Source organism: Schistocerca gregaria, chromosome 4 (genome assembly GCF_023897955.1).
Source record: "Schistocerca gregaria isolate iqSchGreg1 chromosome 4, iqSchGreg1.2, whole genome shotgun sequence".
Taxonomy (NCBI): domain Eukaryota; kingdom Metazoa; phylum Arthropoda; class Insecta; order Orthoptera; family Acrididae; genus Schistocerca; species Schistocerca gregaria.
In genome coordinates, this window is record NC_064923.1 from 602714677 (window position 1) to 602740057 (window position 25381).

The 25381-nt window shown below is 42.2% G+C and overlaps 1 protein-coding gene across 2 annotated transcripts in view; it reads right to left on the reverse strand.

Moving 5' to 3' along the window:
- The window catches only part of LOC126268000 (uncharacterized), a 720479-nt gene that overhangs the window by 443037 nt on the left and 252061 nt on the right, over positions 1-25381 (reverse strand). The gene's annotated exons all lie outside the window — the stretch shown is intronic.

Below are 25381 nucleotides of genomic sequence, written 5' to 3' on the forward strand. Positions count from 1 at the left end.
TTACGACAGTTATAGTGAAACACTTCTTGAGTTTGTTTCACTTGCATAGAAGATATAGTAAATTTCAGGAAACATGTTGCAGTCGAGTACCAACAGCTGCATGTCGTTTCGGTCATCAACGCTAAGTCTGGTCTGCAGCTCTCATCCTTGTTGGTTGTCGGCTGTAACTCTTCCTTCATTTTAGTATAACTGCTTCATCCACCAAAAGCAACGATGGTGAGCATGTAATTATCTCTAGATCTGCACCTGCGATTCTTCTGCACTATCATCCCTTCAGCTATTGTTTTAAACGACGGCTCAGTTGAGTATGTGCTCAACCGTTACAATCGTTTCATTACATTTTTTATTAGACATTTTTATTGTTTCAACGTTTCAGGACATCCTCCAGAAACTCGCTCACACAGGAGAATCGTACACCGTCGTTTGGCCACCGGTCAGCCTCCCGTATGGACGACATAGAGATAAGTGTATCTGACGTATAGAAACAGCTGAAAGATTTAAAAGAAAATAAATCACCATGGCCAGATTGAATCACAGTGCGATTTTACAAAGAGTAAACTACGACATTGGCCCCTTACTTAGCTTGCATTTATCGCGAATCTCTCGCCCAGCACAAAGTCCGAAGCCACTGGAGAAAAACGCAGTTGACTCCGGTAAATAAGGGTAGAAAAATAGACCCATAAAATTACAGACCAATATCCCTAACCTCCATTTGCTGCAGAGCCTTGAACATATTCTCATTTATAATACAATTAACTTTCTTGAGACTGATAAACTTTTGTCCACGAATCACCATGGTTTTAGAAAGCATCGCTGGAGCGAAACTCAACTTGCCTTTTTCTCACATGATGTACTGAGAACTATGGATGAAGGGTAACAGGCCGATTCCATATGTCTAGATTTTAGGAAAGCTTTTGACACAGTGCTGCATGTAGGCTCTTAACGAACGTACTAGGATATGGAATAATTTTCACAGATATGTGAGTGGCTCGAAGAATTCAAAAATAAGAACCCAGTGTGTAGTCCTCGACGGTGAGCGTTCATCAGAGATAAGGATGTCGTCAGGAGTGCCCCAGGAAGGTGTCATCGGACCGCTGCTGTTCTCCATAAACATTAACAATATGGAAGACAATGTGGGCAGCAATCTGAGGTTGTTTGCTGACGATGGCGTTGTTTCCAGTAAGGTGTCGGAGTTGAGTGACAATAGGAAGACACCAGACGACTTAAAAATTTTAGTTGGTTTGACGAATGGCAGCTGGTTCTAAATGTTGAAAAATTAGTTAATGGGGATGAGTAGCTAAACAAACCTGTTTCCTGCTTGGTACGGTGAAGCAGTCTAAACATCCGGGCTAAACGTTGCAAAACGGTATGAGATGGAACGAGCATGTGAGAACTATGGTAGGGAAGGAGAATGCCCGACTTCGGTTTATTGGGAGAATTTTAGGAAAGACCCGTACCAGCACAGATTGAAGGAAGATATCTAAGCATTTCAGAGTCGGGGTGCTAGATTTGTTACCGGCAAGTTTGATCAACACGTAAGTGTTACGCAGATGCTTCGGGAACTCAAATGGGAATCCCTGGAGATAAGACGACGTCCTTTTCCAGAAACACAATTGAGAAACTTTAGAGAAACGGCATTTGGCGCTGATTACCGAACGATTCTACTGCCACCAACAAAATTTGCGCGTAAGGACCACGAAGATACGATACGAGAAATTAGGGCTCGTACGGAGGCATAGAGACTGTCGCCTCCCTCGCTCTATTGGCGAGTGGAACAGGAAAGGAAGTGACAAGATATGGCACGGGGTATCACCAGCAGCCACCATACGGCGGCTATGTAGGCGTAAATGTAGATGTAGAAAATTATTCAGAAAGACATTATTGAGTGCTAACATGCAGAACATGTTAGGAGGTTGTTTAGACCATTTCCGAGACTAGCAATTACACGAAGAGCAAAAGAAACTGAACTTAACGTTTTGAGAGGATCAGTAACATGCTCCTTTTGTTTCACGTTTAAGGTGCGCAACGAGATATTTGGAATGTTCTACTCTTTTACTAACTCCTGCCCGTGCACAACATCGGCTATTGGTATAACTCTTTTTGTTCTAAATAACAGAATATAATGTGTTTTCTCAAAATTCGAGAGACTCGCCACTTCCAACTAACGCAGTATAGTATAGTATCAAATCATGAATGTAAGAGAATCAGTTTCACTGATGATTACAACCACTAAAATGTGTTGCAAGTAACTTAATTAGCATTAAATTTCATACAGACACTAAACACAATGTGAAACAGCTTTTAATTATTATTATTTTCTTCGCAAATTGATAAAAATCTTTGTAGACAGCTGGGCGCCAAAAGCGAAGGATACGTGACCGTTATTCAGGGAGAACGTGACTGACAGAACTGTCATCTTTATTTCTTGCGTGAGTGTAGGTTGTGTTGAGTGCATGGTCCCCATGATTCACTTATCCAGCGGCGCTTTAACTTCGTGTGTTAAAAACAAACCATTCTCTATATACACACCTAAAAAGCTAGATCCGATTGACCACCATCAATAAAACAAAGGAAAAGTAAATGAGAGAACATTGTTTGACATAGGAAAGCCATTAGGGATCTTTAAGAATCGTATAGATCCGACATAGAAATAAAACACACTGCAAATTGAGACCACCAGATACAGTTAGCGCCCAAAGCCATTGCATTGTCTCCATAATCTAAAGAGTACGAGTTTTTGAGAAAAGCAATGAGACTGATTTTTTATCTATCAGAGTTTTTATTTCTTTTTTCACATAGTAATATTAAACCTTTCAAAGTAGATAGCTTGCGCGTCCATGCACTTCGGAGTTGTTCCGAGTCGTGGTACTTGCGCTAAAAGGCTTCAACTCCTCTGGTCTATCCCACGTCAGTAACGTTCTTTTGATAGTTCTCCAGAGACCCAAAAAGGCCATTCTATTGAAATGTTTTTCGGGAAAAGCAAAAAATAGTAAGGTCTCAGATCAGCTGAACAGCGGATCTGTGGAGCAATAGGAATGCCTATTGGCGTAAAAAATTCCGAGATGCAAGCATTCGTATGGCATGCGATGTTGTCATGATGGAGCATGCAATTGCCTTCGATGTCCGATATCTCTCCATTCACCGTTTCAACGTCATATTTGTAACACATTTGGTTGACAATCTGTCCTGGAGGAACAAAATTTGTCTGATCTCACAAGAGCACGGACACGTTCGACATTTTCGTCAGGTTTTGAAGATTAAGGTCCCTGTGGGCGAGGTTCATTTTGAACGTGTTCTCGGCCTTCCAGAAAAGATTTTTGGCAGGGAAAAACTTTTTCTCTTAATAAGGAAATTTCCCCATAGACTTGTTTCAAAATTTCACACTCACACATTCCCCAAGTTTAGAGCAAAACTTGATGGCATTTTGTAACAAGCGACAAAAACACAGCTTCCGTGACAGCGCTCTCAAAAATCACGTGTTAGCTGCACGGAGTTGAAACGTCGACTGAGCATTTGGAGGGGAGCAACCCACCGGTCTACAGCAGCAGAAGAACACAGCGTCGCCAGATGGTTCTCAGTGTTGTCAATGTCACTGCTTTTTCACACACATCGTATTTCATTGTTTCTCGAAAATTGGCTTTGCGACTTTCTGTTGGCTGAGTCCTCAGTACGACAGCAGCAGCCATGTCCGTTGAGGTTAAGAAAGAAATTTACAGACGATAACGGTGAAGTATTTTTATTCGTTTTCTTATATTTTTATGCGTATTATAGTTTGAATTTTACAGATCTAGCGGTTAACACAGCTGAATGTTTACCTATCAGGGTACTTATCTTTAGTAAACTGAGATGGGGTTCCGATACCTAATACTAAACGCTCTGATTGTATATGTAATGCAATATCAGTTTGGTTGCTTCTTTACAGTACACTTAGCTTCTGCTATAGCATTCTTCCAAATAATAGAGTACAGCAGCAACGAGGGTAGACAATTTACTGACATCGACCTCGTAAAGCAAAAATCGACATATCCCAGCCACTAAGTAGCATAAACTGCAGGAAAAATACAAGGCTTTTAACTAGTAAGGTATCTATGGAAAAATGGGATCAGAGAAGTTGCCTGTTCGTTACTTTGGTTAGCTGAAAATTACATTCTAATCCTATTTTTTTTTACAATGTGGATATAGTTTGTGTTTGATTTTTTAAGAGACATAAAAAGCAAAGTATCAGTCCGGTTGAGCTAATTAAGGCAGTGGGATTGTATTAGAGTTAAGCGAAACATATCCATAGCCTACAGCAAAGAGTGCAGTAAGAGAACTGACAGCGGAACATAGAGAGAGTTTGAATGTGAGTCGGTAGCAGCCGATGGAAAGTCTCGCATCTGACGGAAACGGAGGTTCGTCACGTGTGTCATTAGTGAAATGAAGTACGCTCCAAAACAAATCTCTAAGTCCTAATGAACCGGCGCTCTTTAATTATGTCTTCCCTCCTACCACAGCAGTAATTTCGGCATGCTTCTAAGCTGCCAGCTTCTGATTTCAAAATTACTTCTTCTTCTTCACTGCGGCAGTGTTTTGCACACGCGAACTCCTTCAGTGGAGCTAAAGAGATCGATGCGATGTCTGAACTGCTGTTAAGCTTACTGGAAACATGTGCTAAATCGTCCCGTCAATCGTGTAAATTGGACTAATAGCCTTCGTTAATGTCGATGAAAATGTCGTACGTGCTACAGTGTTCATCATAAACTCTTAGAATATTACAGAAAAGTATAATGTACGAAGAACAGCGAAATGACGTATTCAGAGTCGAAACATAAATTCGAGCAATAAACTGCAATACATATAGTGTTATGAAGACACTAGTGGTTCAATAGATGAAGCTACAGTGAAAATGATGAAAGCATGTTGAGTTAAATTGAAATACGTGAGGATTAAAGGAATTAGATTTGCTGAAATGTAGTCCGCATCATACTTTTATATTAATGACAGAATATTGATAGTCAGTTAATACTTGTACACATAAGTTATCAGCCGGAACGAATTATCTACCTTTCTATCCCTGAAAACCGACATGAGTTTGTACAGCATTGTTTCAAAATTACGGACTTGTTTCCACATACTTTGATACACAGAGACACTAAAAGTATACTATACATCATGGAGTGGAGTAAAGATCAGAAGCGATACCACAAAACTATGCTGGACTTTCAGTAAAAGAATAGAAGTATATTGTGTTCTCCACAAATTCACCCAATAACTTTGTATATCGACTCTTAGATTATCTGGATAGTTTTAAAAAAGACCAAAAAGTACCAAAAAGTTACTCGATTTCACAGAAATTGTGGTCTGAAAGAAATAAACTTCTCGCTTCTAAAGCCGTTAAGCAACTGAATAAACTTCTTTCTCTGTTCATGTTAGTGATGGGCACCTATGGTGGTTTGTATTCGATGCCCATGAATCCTTTGTATGATTTATTCTGAACAGAAGATGATCGACTGATATTCGTTAGTTGTTCATATCGATGACTATTCATACAGTTGCTTTACACGCACTTACTATGATAGTGTTCAAATTTTTGCAAGCCCTGCAGCACTATATGAAGAAACGCCGTGTTCGAAGCAATGTACTGGAGGAAAACGGATAGTTCCATTTTTCATTCGCACAACCTAACCTCATCAACGTTTTCATTCTCCTACTTGTCTAATTATTTCGATTATACGCAGAGGAGAGAGACATTTTCGTAAGTACTATAGACAGAGATGTGTAACCTGCAAGTATTCCATAGAGGCGGAGATAAGCCTATTAGCGAGAGCTCGAACTACAGGGAATTCGGCCGGCAGTGCTTATTTACAGAGTTTCACGGCAGCCGTAGAACATTCATAGAGCCAAACACTACTCACCGGAGGACAGAAAGACGATTATATTTGTGGCAAGAACAAGTGCACAATGATACACAAGCTTTTATTGTGTACATCGTTTGCATTATTTCTGAAATTGCAATATACAATAATTTTGACTTAGGGAAAATCTTTTAGCGAAAAAACAAGTCCAGTTCAAAAATTAGGGTGCTACCATTAACAAAAAAATGGTTCAAATTGCTCTGAGCACTATGGGACTTAACATCTATGGTCATCAGTCCCTTAGAACTTAGAACTACTTAAACCTAAATAACCTAAGGACATCACACAACACCCAGCCATCACGAGGCAGAGAAAATCCCTTACCCCGCCGGGAATCGAACCCGGGAACCCAGGCGTGGGAAGCGAGACCACGAGATGCGGGCTATCATTAACAACCGCATTGTTAACGTCTGAAATGGTTGAATTACAGTTTGTTCAGTGGTTGGATAGACCAGAATAAAAATAGATTCACTAACACGACAGTTAAGCAGCCCTCCAACAACACCGTAAAAATATCGTAAAAACTCCGTATACAGAGAACCCGTATTCAACTGACGAAATTTTGGAGGTTGCTCAGTATGTTGGTACGAGGGGCCAGTATCCTCCGGTGGCCTATTATAGAGAAATGTCTTTTCGTTTCACTTCTTACACTCATTCATTTTTGTATACGTATTGCCCTGTAGACATCTTCACTACAGTACAAATATCAATTACACCCCATTTGTCTCTTGTTTGGAACGAAATTCTTGTGGTTGACAGGAGAGCCAACCGTATAGTTAAAGGAGGCCGATATGCAAGCGTTTCAGCTCACGCAGGCTTGCGTGAGGTCTGGAACACGACAAGGGAATTTGAATTGAGAAAAACGGACGTAGCTAGTGGAATACTTAACTTTAATCCATTAATGGAGAACGTCGCTCTTTATGGTACATGATTCACAATATCAATATTACGGATACTGGCGCCTTGCTAGGTCGTAGCAAATAACGTAGCTGAAGGCTATGCTAACTATCGTCTCGGCAAATGAGAGCATAGAAGTCAGTGAACCATCGCTAGCAAAGTCGGCTGTACAACTGGGTGAGTGCTCGGATGTCTCTCTAGACCTGCCGTGTAGCGGCGCTCGGTCTGCAATCATTGATAGTAGCGACTCGCGGGTCCGACGTATACTAACGGACCGCGGCTGATTTAAAGGCTACCAAGTGTGGTGTCTGGCGGTGACACCACAGAAATCATGGAACTTTTTCTTGAAAACAGTTTCTCCTCTAGCTTGCATTCAGCACTGCATGCTTCTGCCACGGTGGGGTTGCTTTTCTCCATTTTTAGTTCTACGTTGGTAGTGATACACCGGTATGAGGATAGGTTTAATGATGAAGAGTTGAAAAATTGTAAGTGCAAAAGTAGTGTTATGTGATTCTCTTCGTTGCGGAAACAACTCAGCTTAGCGTAATTGTAATACGAGCATCGTATTCGCATTTGCGAATGTTGCCAAATTTTAGCTGCGCTACACGTTGCTGATAATGGAAATTTGATGATCGGCCGGAATTCGAAACCGAATCTTCTGCGAGGACCGCCCGAGCACGATCAATTAAGCGACCCAAACTTCCATACGTCACCGCTTTGGTCTACATTCTCTACTGGCACAGATACTGCGATTCCCGTACAGGAAGAAACGTGTGGCTAAAGTTTAAGCTCTGTTAGTAATCCTGACATACTAAATTGCTGTGCCTGCTTTGCTCTGATTTACTTTTTAATGTCATTCAGACAAGCATGCATGACTGATGTAACTGCGCTGCAGCGATAAAATACGAGAATCTTATTCGAATTGGCTAATATTGCTAGACTCTTGCTGCACTATACATTGGTGACAATGAAAATTTATGTACGGACTCGAACCCGGATCTTCCGCTTTGCGCGAGCGGTCGGCTTGGCAGCCTCGACCACCAGAGCACGCTCTCCAGACCGTCAAGGCTTAGCAAGATTAGCAAATTTGATTCACTATTTCATACTGCTGCCGATCTGTGCAGTCGTTCCTTCAGACATGCTTGCATGTCTCAGGACGTTGCAAAAAATATTAGAACAACGCAGGCACTGCAATACTGTATAGCGCAATTGTTGCGCTTTTTCACTGCATTCAGTGAACCAATGTACCAGGAACATACTGCACAACGTACGTGGCACACCACTTATACGGAGTACAAAGAATCTCTTTTTTTGCTGACCTTGTCGCTGGCTAAGGCAACGGCTTTGCCGCAGAGGATACACCGGTTCCCGTCAGATCACCGAAGTTAAGCGCTGTCGGGCGTATCCGGCGCTTGGATGGGTGACAATCCAGGCCGACATGCGCTGTTGCCATTTTACGGGGTGCACTTAGCCTTGTGATGTCAATTGAGGAGCTACTCGACAGCTTAGTAGCGGCTTCGGTCAAAGAAAACCATCCTATCTGCATCCTCACCTGAGGATGACACGGCGGTCGGATGGTCCCGATGGGCCACTTATGGCCTGAAGACGGAGGGCTTGTCGCTGGCTACAGGTTAAATCTGTTCCTTTCGAAGTCTCAGGTTCTGCCCACAGTGCTCCAACCCGAACCCCTCGCACAGCACGTTAAGATCCAAAAGCTAGATTTAACTGCCGGCCGTTGTGACCGAGCGATTCTAGGCGCTTCAGTCCGGAACCCCGCTGCTGCTACAGTCGCAGGATAGAATCCTGCTTCGGGCATAGATGTGTGTGATGTCCTTAGGCTAGTTACGTTTAAGTAGTTCAAAGTCTAGGGGACTGATGACCTCAGATGTTAAGTTCCATAGTGCTTGGAGTCATTTGAACCAGATTTAACCGAGAGTTTTTCCCGCTATGAAAATTTATTACGGTACTCCAGATATTGCTTTAACATAAATTTCTTTTACACTATATCTAACACGGCAGCTAACTTTGAGTATTATCTTGTTCTTTCAAAAAGTTTTATTTGTACATCTCTTCAAACTAGTTTACTGTCCTTTACTTAAACAGATAAACTATAATACCTTGACAGCCTCTCATAGAAGCCAAGTAAGGGGATATAAGGAGTCGCTGATTAGTTATACTTCAGAAGTCGGTAGCTGAATTCTACGTTTTCACACTTCTCTCGAAGATAAGTAACGTGCAGAATGTGTTAAGGCGGAGACCACATATCGGGAAGGTGCTAGAAATGTTTTTGTAGGATCGTTTGTTACAGTTGAATCTGTTGTCTCACGGCATAGGCATACCAGAAGGGACGGTAGCTATAGTACACTTCTCGCAAAGAACTGAATACGAATGTTTAGTCTATTGAAAAAAGAAATTAATTCATTTCATTGTGTGATTCATTACTGTGGAGGAGACCTGAGGCTACCATTTCACACCAGAAATGAAAGGCAGTCGAAGCAGAGTGAGAAAACCGGCAGCTCTTTATCAAGTAAAGGCGAAATTGATTTCACCTTTCGGAAAAGTTGTGGGAAGTTAGTGTACTCTGGACTGCAAAAGACACATTTCTTATTGATCATTAGGTAAATGAAAAAAGAAATATGACGCAGCCTAACAACTCAAAAGATTTTGACTTCGGTGATAATACCCACGAAAGCCTGCAGACTAACATCAAATCAGTGTGTCAGAAATATACGCCGGCTCCTTTGAGCACTGAAATGAATGCATTGCTGTACAATGAGCAATCGTAGCTTCAGCTTTAACAGACCAAGACTTGAGCGTTCTTCAGTGGGCCACAACGCACCGATGAGTAAAGACTGTCGTATGTGCACTGCTGTTTCCAACTGAGAGTAATTAGGACGATATTTTCGGTCCGAAGTAGCCTCCTAGCTATGTTATATCCGTTTTTCCCGTTATCTTTGTGAAGCACTCTCCTTTAATCTGAGCATGCAGTATGTACTGTGCGACAATCGAAAGCTTTCTAATTTCGTATTGGATTCTTCATTTTTTAAATCTCTGTAAATCTTCCTACCTACGCTATAAGCTACCTTTTTATTCACTCATTTCCATCAATGAGTATAAATCCATCTTCTGGTGGAGTATGGAACTACGGCTGTTCAGTGTTCAATAAAACAAGACCAATCGCCGCTCTATAGGCTTATTTCTAGGCAACCAGTTTCGACGTTAGACTACGTCATCTTCAGGCCTAAACTGCTCCAATCCAGTAAGTTTCGTGCTACAAATATAGCAGTGCCTTTAACTGGTCTCGTAATAGCTACTGCGGGCAACTTGACTGCTATCTGCTGACTGTTGTCCATCGAGCACGTATGCCCTTAATAGCTATTACGAGACCAGTTAAAGGCATTGCTATAACTGTAGCACGAAAGTTACTGGACTGGAGCAGTGTAGGCCTGAAGATGACGTAGTCTAACGTCGAAACTGGATGCCCAGAAATAAACCTATATAACGGCGATTGGTTTTGTTTTATTGAACATTTTCATCAATGCAGCATTATTTTGATTTTGCGTTGTTTTCGTGAATACCAGGATGATTGTAATAGCCGGTTCCTGCTTCCATCTTTCTCCGTCCCAGAACGTCTTTAGTATACTAATGGCATCGATCACAGTAGCATGAAGCGAGCGGCAGGTTAAATTTACTGTTACCGCATTCGAGAAAAATGGGGTTAAAATCCCTTCCGGTGTCGTTTACTTAAATCACTCCCGTTAAATGATTCCTTAAGTAACGTTACGATATGTTTCAGTTTTTATCTGTGTCCTGTCTGGGTTTCGCCACCACAGATGGGACACAAAACCCTGATCTGTACCGACAAAAACTGTAACATTCTTCCTTTCCTGCAATGACTTACCTGTGCGTTTTCTTATGGATTCCGTGAACCAATCAAGACAGATGACTGACATGCTTCATCATTTCTCAGAATCACATTTGTCACATTTTTGTTTCTTTCCTTGAAAATACGGAAATCACTTCATCGATACGTCTTTGGTTATTTAGTTTTGTTTTCTGCCTATCCACTCGAGCAACAACCCTTTACGTAAGGGAGCTTGCTGCTGTAGTGTAGAGAACTTGCTGAGAGATATGCTAGCTACATGGTTTTCTCAACTTCTCATCGCAACATTTTTATTTTGGTCACTTTTTCTGCTTACCGACGGGAGATGTAACAACTGTGGTGAAACATTTTGTTTTTAAAATAAGCATTAAAGCTGTTCTTGCATGAAAGTGGACCCAATAATCTACTTTATTCTTTTCAAGCACGAAACGGAGCTTAAAATCCTTCATAATTGTATATGAATGAGCCCACTATTTTTCTCAATACGATCACTGAAACGTAAGTACCGTAAATACTGTGTATAAGAATTAACTTAGAAAACAAGGGAACAATTTTGCACCTCCCACACATTACATGCCAAGTGCTGACATTCATTTACGCACACTATTATGCTAACACGAGTTACAAATGGAAGGAAAGTACGGAGACGAGCGTACCGCGGTACTGGGAAAGTGCAGCCCTTCAGGACGTGGCTCCCTTTTGAGAGGCGATTACTTTGCGAGGGCGACCCAGGCCAGCGGCACTCGCGGAGAACTATCCCCTTCAAGAGCGGAGCGTCGCTTCCCACGCAGCGAGCCTACCGACCACAGCTTGGCGGCATTACGCCTGAGTCCTTCACCTGTTCCCGCGTCACGTGCCCCTTAAGCCGGCAAAACTAATTGAAACGCGCACACTTTATACAAATCGTGTCAGTGCCGAATTGATGTCACAGAAAGTATGCCGTCTAAGTAAGGAAATAGATCGCGTGGTTGTTCAGTAATGTCCGTAAACATAACATTCAATCTACGCCTTATTCTTCATTTGGTTTCGGAATAGTTGACGCATACGTACTGCAGGGCTTGTAAATGCTTATGTGCGAATTGTATCGTTACTGCACAATCAATATCAGTAGAGTAAATATACTAATAAGCTTAGTATCTTCTGGCTCATTAGTGAACTTTCAGAGATTTTTCTTTACGTCAACATTTTGAAGTTTATAATTTATTGCATTACACAAAGTCGTGAACGCACTTAGATTGTTTATTTTTATTTTTAGATGAAAGGTTTTGATCTTCTAAGGTGTCATTCCTTGACGACTGTAGGTATCGTTGGCGTGGAGCAGATCCGTCTATTAAGAGTTGGAGAACACATCAGTGTTTCGATATTTTAAGAGATTATCTTAAGAGCTTACATTCCTTGACAGCCGTAGCAACCGTCGGCTTGAAGCAGGTCCGTCTGTGAAGGCGTGGGAACACTGCTGTGTTCGTCACGCTTTCACTGATGGATCCTTTGCACACCAACTGATCCTACAGTCATCAAGGAATTTAAGTTCTGAAGATGGTCTCTTAGAAGGTCAAAACCGCTTATTTAAATATAAAAATTTAGTAATTAAGTGCGATCACGACTGTGTGTATTGAAATAAGTTCTAAAAAGTTCGCTGTGTTCTAGTTACTATGTTCCAAAAATATTTCAGTTTTCTGTATCAATTTACTTTTAGCCACAATAATAGCGATTTCTATCAAATGGTCGTGTTCCGATGTACGGTTTCGTGCTTAAGTAGATGTCAAAGGAATTGAAACATCTTATGGCATGAAAGGAATAGAAGACTAGCGATCAAATCACGTCAACAACGAAGCTGTTACAGGCGTTGTAAAATGTAAGATTATGAGGGGATGGAGAAAGGAAACAGTCGTATCCTTAACAAATAAATTATCCCACTATTTGTCTTAAGCGATTTAGAGAAGTCAATATAAGATTAAATCCGGACAAGTATTTGAAATGGTGTCTTCCCAAACTCAAATTCTGTCGCTGTCATGCACAGCATAAGCTTTTCATGTTAAGGAAATTTAGGTAGAACACTAGTTGCACTTCTCTTTCCATAGTTCCACTGTGAGGAGAGCTTCACTGATGTAGATGTTGTCATATAAACGCAACTGCAAAAGGACATATACGCCGATGTCGCTTCCGCAGATAGTGAAATGATCCTCAAGGGTGTGCTACAACTGAAAATCTCCAACATATTTCCATTCGGAAGAGAATATCAGTGCCGGCCGCTGTGGCGGAGCGGCTCAAGGCGCTTCAGTCCGGAACCGCAGTGTTGCTACGGTCGCTGGTTCGAATCCTACCTCGGGCATGGGTGAGTGTGGTGTCGTTTGTTTAGTTAGGTTTAAGTATATCTAAGTCTATGGGACTGATGACCTCAGATGTTAAGTCCCATAGCTCTTAGAGCGATTTCAACCATTTCATAGTATCAGTACCGCACAGAAGATGTGCAGAAGTTAGTTTTGATGTTAAATCCACGCTAACTGATATTACTAAGAGTATGTAAATCAGTTGGTTCTACGAAGAATCTCGTCAGAAAAGTAGAAGGAGTTGGTCACTAATAAATACTGTGTATTTCAGGTAAAATGTATTTTATTCGGTGCTAAGCTTTTTTTAGTGAAACGTAATTCAAGCAACGCAGTCCAATAACTTGCCCAAAGAATCTTTGATCCCTCTTTGGCACGAAATGTTCATATCCATGTCAGAAAATGTTCACATTTTTTCTATGCACGTAAGGTGAAATTAGTGTACTCAAAATTTACCACACAGCGGAAATTACAAAAGTGCTAGTTGAAATTAAAGTGACAGTGAAAGCTCTACATGATGGTGAAGTAAATGACGCTCGCTGATAGCCTTGAACATTTGCACGCTGCCGAAGAAAGACAGGGTGGTGCGCCTGTCCCGGATAGAATTTGTGTGGTGGATTAACGTCGCAGGCCGGGCAGACTCGATTTGGGTTTTTGACGGTTTCCCGCATGTGACTAGGTGAATAGCCCACAGTCTCATCTGGTTAACGGTAGACGCAGACAGATGGGGTACTCAAGTTCCGCACTGGGAAAGGGGAGGGGAGGAAGGGAGGGTGGGGGGGGGGGGGGAATGATGGAAACAGGGAGGGCATCGGGCCACCCTTTACCCCTAACATTGCCAAATCCAGGTTAACATGCCGACCCTGTGAGAGACGAAGGGTAAAGGCAGGGAGAAGAGAAGGGTGTCACAGTGTAAACAGCCGTCTTTCATTTGAATGATTGTCACCCTGTGTGGGTGAAGGTCTGATTAGATAACTGCTTGCCAGTCGGACTGCTACGGCCTGTAATGCGCTAACATACGATCAGATATGGTAGCTGGCATCATCATGTGGTAACTATTTAACTTGTCTCCTTTGAATGACCTACACTAGATACACTGTCGTGATCTACTTACCGAATAACCACTACAATTAAGGTTCACCGCAATGAATCAGTGAGCTCTAAATTAAGATTGCATTAAGTAATCTTTAGATAGACTGATATAAATTACTATGTAGCGATCAAGGTTTTCTCTCAGGTAGGTCACAAAAACTAAAAGAAAAATAAAAGCAATCATGCATCTATGGGTTCACATAAGCAAATGTGGGCACTACTACACGTTCTTGGGAACAGAATATTCTGAAACGGCCAAGGCATAACTTGTATCGGCCACTTCATGCATCCCAGAGGACTTGGAAAATCATTTTAGCTGAATAAAGAAGTGAAATAGAAAATTCGAACTGTGTACTATGGTTCTTAAACAAATTATTCGCGTACGAATACTTAGAATATTGTTGCTGAAGTACAGAGACAGCCTAATAATAAATTTACAAAATCCAGGTGGCAATAACAAAAGCGTAGTATCATGAATTACAAAGTTTAGAAACGGTATGGGAAGATTGCAACTAATTGTCTCTGCTGTTCGTACCTCGTGCTGCTATTAGTAAGTCGAAGAAGTTGTGATTAAAGGGTAAGAAAATTTCAGAACAGAAATAAAGGTGTAAGGATACAGGAACCTATGTTAAACATTTACATATTTGTAGGGAATACACTGAAAACTTATCGGAAGTAGTGGAAATCGCAGCTGTCACAGAATATGTTTAATGTAATGAAAATAAACAAATAGCTCCTGAAGTAGAATATCCGCTTCGACAGCTCTATGGTCATCTTAGCGGATTGCTAAGCGAAGAAGCCCAGGTTCGGTTCACGGCTCGGTGGAAGGTTTTCTCCGTTCGAGAACTGGATGTTCTGTCGTCCTTATTCCGTATCGTCGAAAGTGACATTACTAGGGAGATAGATGAGTGAGCACATCACAAATTCAATAAACTGGAAAAAAGACAAGTATAAAGGAGAACAAATATTTGCTTAATTTTCTCCTAAGGAAGAATAAAGATTACGTACCATGGATGAAGCAAGGTATATATCAGACGCATATTGGGATGGCCGAAGAAAACTTTTTTCGTTAGAATAAGATTATTGTTGTCAGATGTCATTGCAATCAGGAAGAAGTTTCCGAAAGTGTACACCCAATTGAACGTGGACTGTAGCAAATATGGTGAAGAAGAGAGTGGAAAGATTTGAAATGTTAAAAATTACGCGAACAAATAAAATATGAAGATATACTGAAACGGGAAGAACTCTATATAATATCCGTAGCTAAAGAAATATGTAGTTTGGTGAGTGATCTACTGCGACGTCCAAGAATGATTCACTGGAAGGTGCAGTAAAAGTGAATCCACGATCAGGGACAGGGGACCACGCGATTCTGACCAACTGTCTTGTCGTACTCTGCCATTAGGAGTCATTCGGATACAGATGAAGGGCATGGTGTCAAAAAACCGTTTTCCTGGTGCTGCCAGCTTCCTAGACGTTAGAGCTCTAACTATTAATTCACGCAGCTTCTCAGTCGGCATAATGGTGCAAAGTGGATCCCTTTGCAGCCCACCACCAGGAAAAAATCCCTGATGGTCCACATGGCTGTCAGATCCATGAAGCCAGACATGAATAGAAATAGAGTGCTCCATCAAAGGTTAGAGTGTGGAAGAGGGTGGATGCAGTTGTGTTGTACAGATGTAGACGTAAGCGTAAAATAGGATAACTTGCAGGACAGCGTCATATCACTGCAAACGTTGGTAGCTCCGAAAAGGACCGAATAATAATTTGATTAGCGGCAGCAAGATTTTGGAGGACTTCCAGTGGATCTTATGAAATATTACATTATAAACGTTTATGATTTTTCTCTTCATGACTAATACAGCAACCAAACTAAAATGTACTCTTTCAGCACTTGTATAAAACTATTTGATCTGCCTTAGAAACTCTGTGCACAATATTTGAATAGTCAAATCGACTTAAAACCTTAAAGCAGACAATTACACGTTGTGTTGTTTCTTTATAGGGCCCCGCACGCAACGGAAAAGAACAAAATGATTAGCAGACGGTTCTATATACCTTTTAGAATAGTTGTGTTGTAATCTGACACGTAGTAAGACGCTATGTCGGCCCAACTGACTTTTACGTGACCTTTGTCATCAATCAAGTATTTTAATTTGCATACTGTCACTGCTGATGCGATAGCTTCTGAAAAAACGCTAGCAGCAGTTATCTGAATTCGTTCTAGTGACAAAGTGGGCGACTGCAACCGCGTACCGCAACGGTCGCAGGTTCGAATCCCTTCTCGGGCATGGATATGTGTGATGTCCTTACGTTAGTTAGGTTTAAGTAGTTCTCAGTTCTAGGGGACTGATGACCTCAGACGTTAAGTCCCATAGTGCCCAGAGCCATGTGAACCATTTTGAACAAAGTGGGTCCAATGAAGAAGGAACTACATTCGTTCTCAAAACCAGGGGTGTAAATACCCGTCCAGCTTTCGCGTCACGTAGCATTTTGCGTGATTTCCTTCAATAACAGAAGAGACACTAGCCTTTATGAGCTAGTAACTAACATTCCGACGAAAAAAGATCATACACCGAATTAAATAGTTAAGCTAACGCCTGTATATCGGGAATTAAAGAATTTGCCGTGACGCATTGGTCTAAGTTTCGTGATCACTTTGTCTGTGTTTCAAGTGAAGTTGTTAGGTGCCGCAGCCTGACCATGTAAGAAAACATAGCCTTGGTAATTTTAACAGCCACACAAACAAAGGCAGAATGTCAGGCAAACAATGGCAAATTATCTTCAACGCAAATATAACAGCCAGCTCAACTGTTATCTCTCTCTCTCTCTTTTTTTTTTTTTTTTAATACCGAAGGTACACTACTGTATCCACTTTGCATGAATTGTCTTCCAGCATAAGAAACACAAAGGAAGCGTAAACCTGAAAAACGTATGAGACTTTTGAGAGCAGACGCTGGTTCCACATTACTTCATAGGAAGAGAATAGAAAACAGCAGTCTTCAGGCACAAGTCGAAGTTTATATTTCTGTATTTACAGCTACGTACATTTCCTTTCCTGTTCCACTTGAAAGTAGATTGATGAAAGAATGACTGTCTGTAGGCTTCCGTAGCACTAATTTATCTCGTCTTATCGTTGTCGTCGTCAGGTAGAGAAATTTTACGAAAGTAACGAGCAACTGCTTTATCTGCACATCGATTTTAAACTCATTTACGACAACCTATACAGGAAAACGGTTCTCGAAAGCATGAAGGATTTTAGAATACCGCTTAGCAAGTTTGCCCGAAATTACCATGAAAGCAACAGACTGCAAAGTCACAATAAAAAGAGTTGTCAGGAGATATGAAAATGACATGCTCGTGTGGCGCTGACGGCCAGGAGGCCCCATCCGGGGAAGTTCGGCCGGCAAGCTGCAAGTCTTACTTTATGTGACGTCACATTGGGCGACTCGCGTGTTGGTGACGACATGATGACGAGGCGCCATTAGAATCGTTCTGCAGTCATCTTCAAATGACGACTCTCTAAATTTTCCGCAACTGTGTTCCTTGAAAATGACGTCACCTCCCCTCCAGCGATTCCCATTTTGCCGCGCGGGGTAGCATTGCAGTTTGGGACGCCTTGTCACGGTTCGCGCGGCTGCCCCCGTCGATGGTTCGAGTCCTCCCCCGGGCATTTAAGTTAGTTTAATTAGTGTGTATGCCCAATGACTGATGACCTCAGCAGTTTGGTCCCACTAAACCCAACCACAAATTTAAAAAAATTCCCATTCGAGTTCCTAAAGCATCTTCCTAATACTTGCGTGTTGATCGAACCTACCGGTAACGAAGGTAGTAGACAGCTTCTGAATACCTTCGATGTCTTCCTTTAATCCAACATGGTTGGATCCCAAAAACTCTAACAGTAATGTAGAATGGACCGCACCATTGTTCAATGCTTGGTCTCTTAACAAATGACGGTTAATACACTAGACTCGCAATCGGGAGGACTACTGTTCGAAACCGTGCACCGCTATTCTGGTTTAGGTTTTCTGTGATTTCCCTAAATCGCTTAAAATATATACCGGGATGCTTCCTTCGAAAGGATATGACCGCTTTCCTTGTCCTAACACACAATAGCTTATCAATAAAAAAAATTGTCGATGTTTCTCCGACACCACGAACTTGAGACATAGTGATCATGAACGTCCGATAACCAAGAACATCATGAGGAAGCACCAGCTCCAAAGACGTAGCTGTAGACTTAGTAATAGTATCAATACGAATTATTTCAACAGTCAACCAACATTGACCGATTGGATTGTAACAGAAAAAGTAAAATCAAAACGACCTCCTCGAAAAACAGTCTGTCCTTTCAAGACATCAATCAAAACGGACGAACTCTCAGTCTCCACATCCAAAATAGATTTGTAAATAGTAGGCCTCTATCTATAATCCAAGCTTGTGCTCCTTCTTATACGTTACCTAGACTTTTCCAAAATTCTCCCAACAAATCTAAGTCCATCACTCAGCTTCCCTACTACAGTCCATACATGCTCGTTTCATTTCGCATCGCTTTGCAGCGTTACGCCTACTTATTCAGTCGACGTGACTGTGTGCACCAAACACTACTAACACTGTATTCGAACATTACGGGATTGTTTTTCCTGATCGTCAGCATGAACTTACATTTTTGTATATTTGGAGCTAGCCGCCATCGATCAAACTAACTAGAAATTGTGTCAAAGTCAGCTCGTATCCTTCTACAATCACTCAACGACGCCACATTTCCCTACATCACAGAGTTGTCAGAGTACGTAGATATATTAAAAGGTGGCACAATGTGATTACAGTTCTTACAAAACTGAAATTTAGGAATCACAGATACTGTGCTGCCATGGCACGTTTAATTTTCTTTCTTCGTCGAGGCTACAGTAATTAAGAGATAAATTTGTTACGAGCTGTACTTCCGGAAGATACCCAAGGTTCATTTCCTCTCCAAATTCGGAAGGACGATGTGGTGCTCGTGGTTTAGAAGTGTCGACTCTTCCAAGCTGTCTGACATCCAGTAATATCCAGTTCGTTAAATATGTCAGCGTATTCGGCTTGTGCCATAGATCTACATTGCGTTTCCCTACCAGCGGGTCTGCTGTCCTGAACTCAAAAATCTCGCCTATTGGCACAGTGCTAGACGATGTGCACCAGGGTGCCAATTAGTCTGTACTTAAACATGTCTTTATCGACGCGTTCATTATTTTATTCTTGTATGTAGCTCTCCCATCTTGTATCCCCTCCGCTGTTTCTGTTCCGTCTTTTGAGTAGATAGAGTCCGCACATTTTCCTCAATGATAGGGCCAGCATAACAAAGAACGCATTAGTCAGTGTAGTTCTACACACGCAAGCGATGCGCAGGAGTCTGCTCTGTAGTCGTCGAACATAAAATACTATCTTTACTTTTCTGGATGAGTCAGTGAACCTATATCTACGTCCCTCAGTCAACAATAGAGCAGAATTAGGCTATGCTCTCACTACACTTGAGGCAGCTGAAACAATCTTTGACAGAAATAAACTACTGGAAATGGAAAAAAGAACACATTGACACCGGTGTGTCAGACCCACCATACTTGCTCCGGACACTGCGAGAGGGCTGTACAAGCAATGATCACACGCACGGCACAGCGGACACACCAGGAACGGCGGTGTTGGCCGTCGAATGGCGCTAGCTGCGCAGCATTTGTGCACCGCCGCCGTCAGTGTCAGCCAGTTTGCTGTGGCATACGGAGCTCCATCGCAGTCTTTAACACTGGTAGCATGCCGCGACAGCGTGGACGTGAACCGTATGTGCAGTTGACGGACTTTGAGCGAGGGCGTATAGTGGGCATGCGGGAGGCTGGGTGGACGTACCGCCGAATTGCTCAACACGTGGGGCGTGAGGTCTCCACTGTACATCGATGTTGTCGCCAGTGGTCGGCGGAAGGTGCACGTGCCCGTCGACCTGGGACCGGACCGCAGCGACGCACGGATACACGCCAAGACCGTAGGACCCTACGCAGTGCCGTAGGGGACCGCACCGCCACTTCCCAGCAAATTAGGGACACTGTTGCTCCTGGGGTATCGGCGAGGACCATTCGCAACCGTCTCCATGAAGCTGGGCTACGGTCCCGCACACCGTTAGGCCGTCTTCCGCTCACGCCCCAACATCGTGCAGCCCGCCTCCAGGCGTGAATGGAGGGACGAATGGTGACGTGTCGTCTTCAGCGATGAGAGTCGCTTCTGCCTTGGCGCCAATGATGGTCGTATGCGTGTTTGGCGCCGTGCAGGTGAGCGCCACAATCAGGACTGCATACGACCGAGACACACAGGGCCAACACCTGGCATCATGGTGCGGGGAGCGGTCTCCTACACTGGCCGTACACCTCTGGTGATCGTCGAGGGGACACTGAATAGTGCACGGTACATCCAAACCGTCATCGAACCCATCGTTCTACCATTCGTAGACCGGCAAGGGAACTTGCTGTTCCAACAGGACAATGCACGTCCGCATGTATCCCGTGCCACCCAACGTGCTCTAGAAGGTGTAAGTCAACTACCCTGGCCAGCAAGATCTCCGGATCTGTCCCCCATTGAGCATGTTTGGGACTGGATGAAGCGTCGTCTCACGCGGTCTGCACGTCCAGCACAAACGCTGGTCCAACTGAAGCGCCAGGTGGAAATGGCATGGCAAGCCGTTCCACAGAACTACATCCAGCATCTCTACGATCGTCTCCATGGGAGAATAGCAGCCTGCATTGCTGCGAAAGGTGGATATACACTGTACTAGTGCCGACATTGTGCATGCTCTGTTGCCTGTGTCTATGTGCCTGTGGTTCTGTCAGTGTGATCATGTGATGTATCTGACCCCAGGAATGTGTCAATAAAGTTTCCCCTTCCTGGGACAATGAATTCACGGTGTTCTTATTTCAATTTCCGGGAGTGTATGATCTTTTTGATAAGGATATTCATGCATCTGCGTCAAACGGTACAAACGTGTCCCTAAATGTTCTATTTCTCGTCGATGTTTATTCTGTTGGCTGAAAACTGCTTTTCCCCTCTTTGGTTGATCTTCAGTTTTCATTGTGAGCTTCATCGCTTATGATAACGTTTCTTTTACTAGCATGTAAACTGTTTTGTGTGTTGCTAACATTAATTTATTCCCTTCATACAAGCATAAATGTGTCTGTCGTTCTCATAGTTGCTTTGTGTTAGCAGCAGATGATCTGTTTAAACGAAAAATCCTGTGGCACTTCTCAGGATGTTTCTAATTATTTCCTAGTGGGAACACTCCATCTGTTTCACTTCTTGAACAGGTTAGGCTACCATAGATTATCAACTGCCCCACTTGTATCAGTGACTATGACTGAGATAATGGCCGTCTTAAGTGCTGGTAATGTATAAGATTTTCCGAATCCTTTGTGATTTTCCATCAGTTCTAATATCTTACTGCAGAGGCAACCGCGGTGTAGTGGTAAGAAGTAGCGTATCAGTAGTAATCCAAACGTCCTCGGTCCTAGGTTCGAACGCCGCTACGTCTTACACTTTGCATAAAAATTAGTATTAACGGCAGCTAAAGACTTCCGGCATAAGAAATCACCTCCATCCTGCCAACGGCTTTCACAGACAGGGCAGACGAGCGGACGGAGTTTGAGGGCACTCTTTGGTTCTCGGTTGGGAAACTGCCATTAAAAGCGGAAGAATCAGCAATGATCAACAGCATAAGGATGCAGAATGCAATGGAAACAACTGCATTAAAACACATAATGTATATCCGCACGACATTAGGCTTATAATTGAAAGAGAATCTTGATTATCTCTCCATTCGGTTCTCAGCGAGGGGATTGACTAGAGGGAGGTGGCTCTGAGAAAGATTGAATATTTAAAATATAAGACAACGCTCTACGACTCTGAGCTTTCAATGTCAGAAGTTTCAACGTGGTAAGGATGCTAGAAAACTTGAAAAGGGAAGTGCAAAGCCTCAGTGTAGATATAGTGGGTCGTGGAGTGATATGGAAAGAACACAAGTATTTCTGGTCAGGTCAGTACAGGGTATTTTCAGAAATGGTGTAACGGGAGGAAGATTCGTTATGAATAGGAAGGTAGGGCAGAGGATGAGTTAATGTGAACAGTTCAGGGGTAGGGTTGTTCCTATCAGGATAGACAGCAAATCAACACCGCCAACGGTAGCTCAGGTATACATGCCGATGTCGCAAGCAGAAGATGAAGAGATGAAGCGAGGACGAAAGTATATGAGGATACTGAGCCGATAATTCAGTACGTAAAGGGATATGAAAATGTAACAGTCATGGGGAACTGGAATGCAGTTGTGCGGAAGTAGAAGGTACGGGATAATATGGGGTTGGTACTAGGAATGTGAGAGGAGAAAGAATAATTGAATTCTGCAATACATTTGAGCTAGTAATGGTGAGTACTCTGTTCTGCCACTTACAAGAGGTGGAGGTATCCTTGGAAAACGGAAGGAGATACTGGAAGATTTCAGTTGGATTACATCATGGTCAGGCCGATTCCGAAATCAGATTTTGGATTGTAAGGGATTCCAGGAGCAGATGTAGACTCAGATCTCAATTCAGCAGCGAGAATAGTAAGCTAATTATAAAATACTAATCAAGAGGAAAAAATTCACAAAGTAGTGAGATCCGGAAGTGCCAAGAAATGGAAAGATGCGCTTGAAATTCTCTGAGGCAATGGATACTGCGATATGGTATAGCCCAGAAGGCAGTTCAGTTGATGAGGAATGAACATCTCTAAAAAGAGCAATCACTGAAGCTAGAAAGAAAAACAGAGATACAAGGGAGGTAGTTTCAAAGACATCAAGGATAACAGAAAAAATACTTAAGTCAATCACTGGAAGAAGGAAGTACAAAGACATGCAGGCAAATTCAGGAATACATTCTCTTAGGAAAGAAATAAATAGGAAGCGTAGGGAAGCTAAGGGAAATGGATGCATGAAAGATGTGAAGAGATCGAAGAAGAAATGATTGTCGGAAGGACTGACTCAGCATATAGTAAAACAAAGACAACTTTCGGTAAAATTAAAAGCAAGGCTGGCAACGTTAAGAGTGAAACGGGAATTAAATTGTTAAATGCATAGGAGAGAGCGAATATGTGGGAAGAGTACACTGAAGGCCTCTATGACGGGAAAGACTAGTCTGATGAAGTGACAGAAGGAGAAACAGGAGTCGATACAGCAGAGACAGGGATTCCAGCATGAAGATAGATTTAAAACAGCTTTGGAAGTCGTAACACCGAATAAGGCAGAAGGGACACGCCATCAGAGTTTCTAAAATAACTGAGGGGAAGTGGTAACAAAACGACTATTCACGTTAGTATATAGAATGTATGACGCTGACGACATTCCATCTCATTTCCGGAATACATTATCTTCAGAAGTGTGAAGACTGCAAGAATCTATATGTGCGAGAATTATTGTAAAGTCAGTTTAACAGCTCATGCATCCAAGTAGCTGACAAGAATAATATACAGAAGAATGGGAAGGAAACTTTGGGATGTTTTACATGAGATGAGTTTGACTTTGAGAAAGGTAAAGGCACCAGTGAGTCATTCTGACGTTGTGATTGACAATGGGAGCAAACTTGTCGGCCTGGAAAAAGAGTTCAGCAATGCGAAACGTGCAAGATGTTCAAGAAATATAGGAGTAAGCTTTATGAAACGACAGGTAGTATCCAATATGTACGAGAGCCAAGTGGAAAAAGTAAGAGTGGAAGACAAGAGGGAATTGCTCGGATTAAAAAGGGTGTAAGACTTAAGATGTATTCTCTCACCCCTACTGTTCAACCTGTACATCGAAGAAACACTGACGGAAATAAAACTAGTTTCGAGGGTGGAACTAAAATTCAAGGTGAAAGAATATCAATGATAAGAATGGATGGCGACATTGCTATCCTCAGTGAAAAAGGAATAACAGGTTCTACTGAAATGGAGTAAATAGAGTAATCAGTACAGAACATGAATTGGGATTAAACAGAAAGACCAAATACGAAAGTGATAAGAAGTAGCGGAAATGAGAAAAGGAAGAACTTAACATAGTATCTAGTGATCAGGAGGTAGACGAAGGAATTCTTCTACCTAGGTAGCAAAATAATCCTTGACAGACGGAGCTAGGAGAACATAAAGAAGCCTACTAGTATCAAACATAGGCCTTCATCTGAGGAAGAAATTTCTGAGGATATACGTTGGAGAACAGCATTGTATGGAAGTTAAACATGGATTGTAGCAAAACAGGTACTGAAGACAATAGATGCATTTGAGGTACGGTGCTACTTAAGAACCTGGAAAATAAGATGGACTTACAAGATACGCACTGAAATAGTTGTCCTCAGAATCTTCGGGGAAACGATTACATGGAAAAGACTGACAAGAAGAAGAGACAGGATGGTAGTTTATGTATTAAGACATCATTTCACTTTCAGCGAGCGAGATCAAAATCTGATGCCGTTCTAGAAATTCAAAAAAAGGAGACGCAGGTGGTAATCTGCGTCTTCCTTGTTTGTTGTTCAGCAGCAGAGATGATTCTAAATGCAGTAGTTCAGTTATGTTCCAAAGTACGTCGTTATTGTGCCATTATGTTTTCTCAAGGTAGAAGAAGTAGTGGATGACTGACCTACTCTAACGCATGTTTGTATGCGGAAACGGATATGACCATTATCATCTGATCATTCATATGAGGCGTAAAAGTTTGGCGTAGAAGTTCTTTGTACAGCTGTTAAAGTAATACGGGTTCAGTAATCTGTCGCATACGATTCCTCCGGTAGACGTCTGATAGTGTCTTCAAAGCTGTCTTGTTGCGTGTGACGGAGGTATAGAATGGAAGGTGAGAGATTTTAGACCCACTAGACATTCTAGTGAAAGTTGGAATCGACTAATCTTTCGTCTCCTGCAACTTTAACACCGTTTTGTTTGCTTTGACATCAACATATAGTCGACTTCCTTGCAACGGTTGTACGCTTAATGCTGCCTACAATTTTTTTCAGTTCGTAAGGAGTAGATTTTATGACGGCTCAGTCGTGGTTGGGAGTACAATACATGTATTTTTCGCAGGGAGAAACTATGTCCATAGATGTGTATTCCCAGCTTTCTTTCTACTATTACGTTAAAAAAAACCTTAAGCCATGTAAATAACGCTGGGGCAAGTAGTTTAATATGAGACTCATGGGACCGCAAATGTCGTGAAACACCCCAAAAGTGGATGAGTAATGTTGAACATGTGACGTCAACATATGGCAGGTACTTCACCGCAC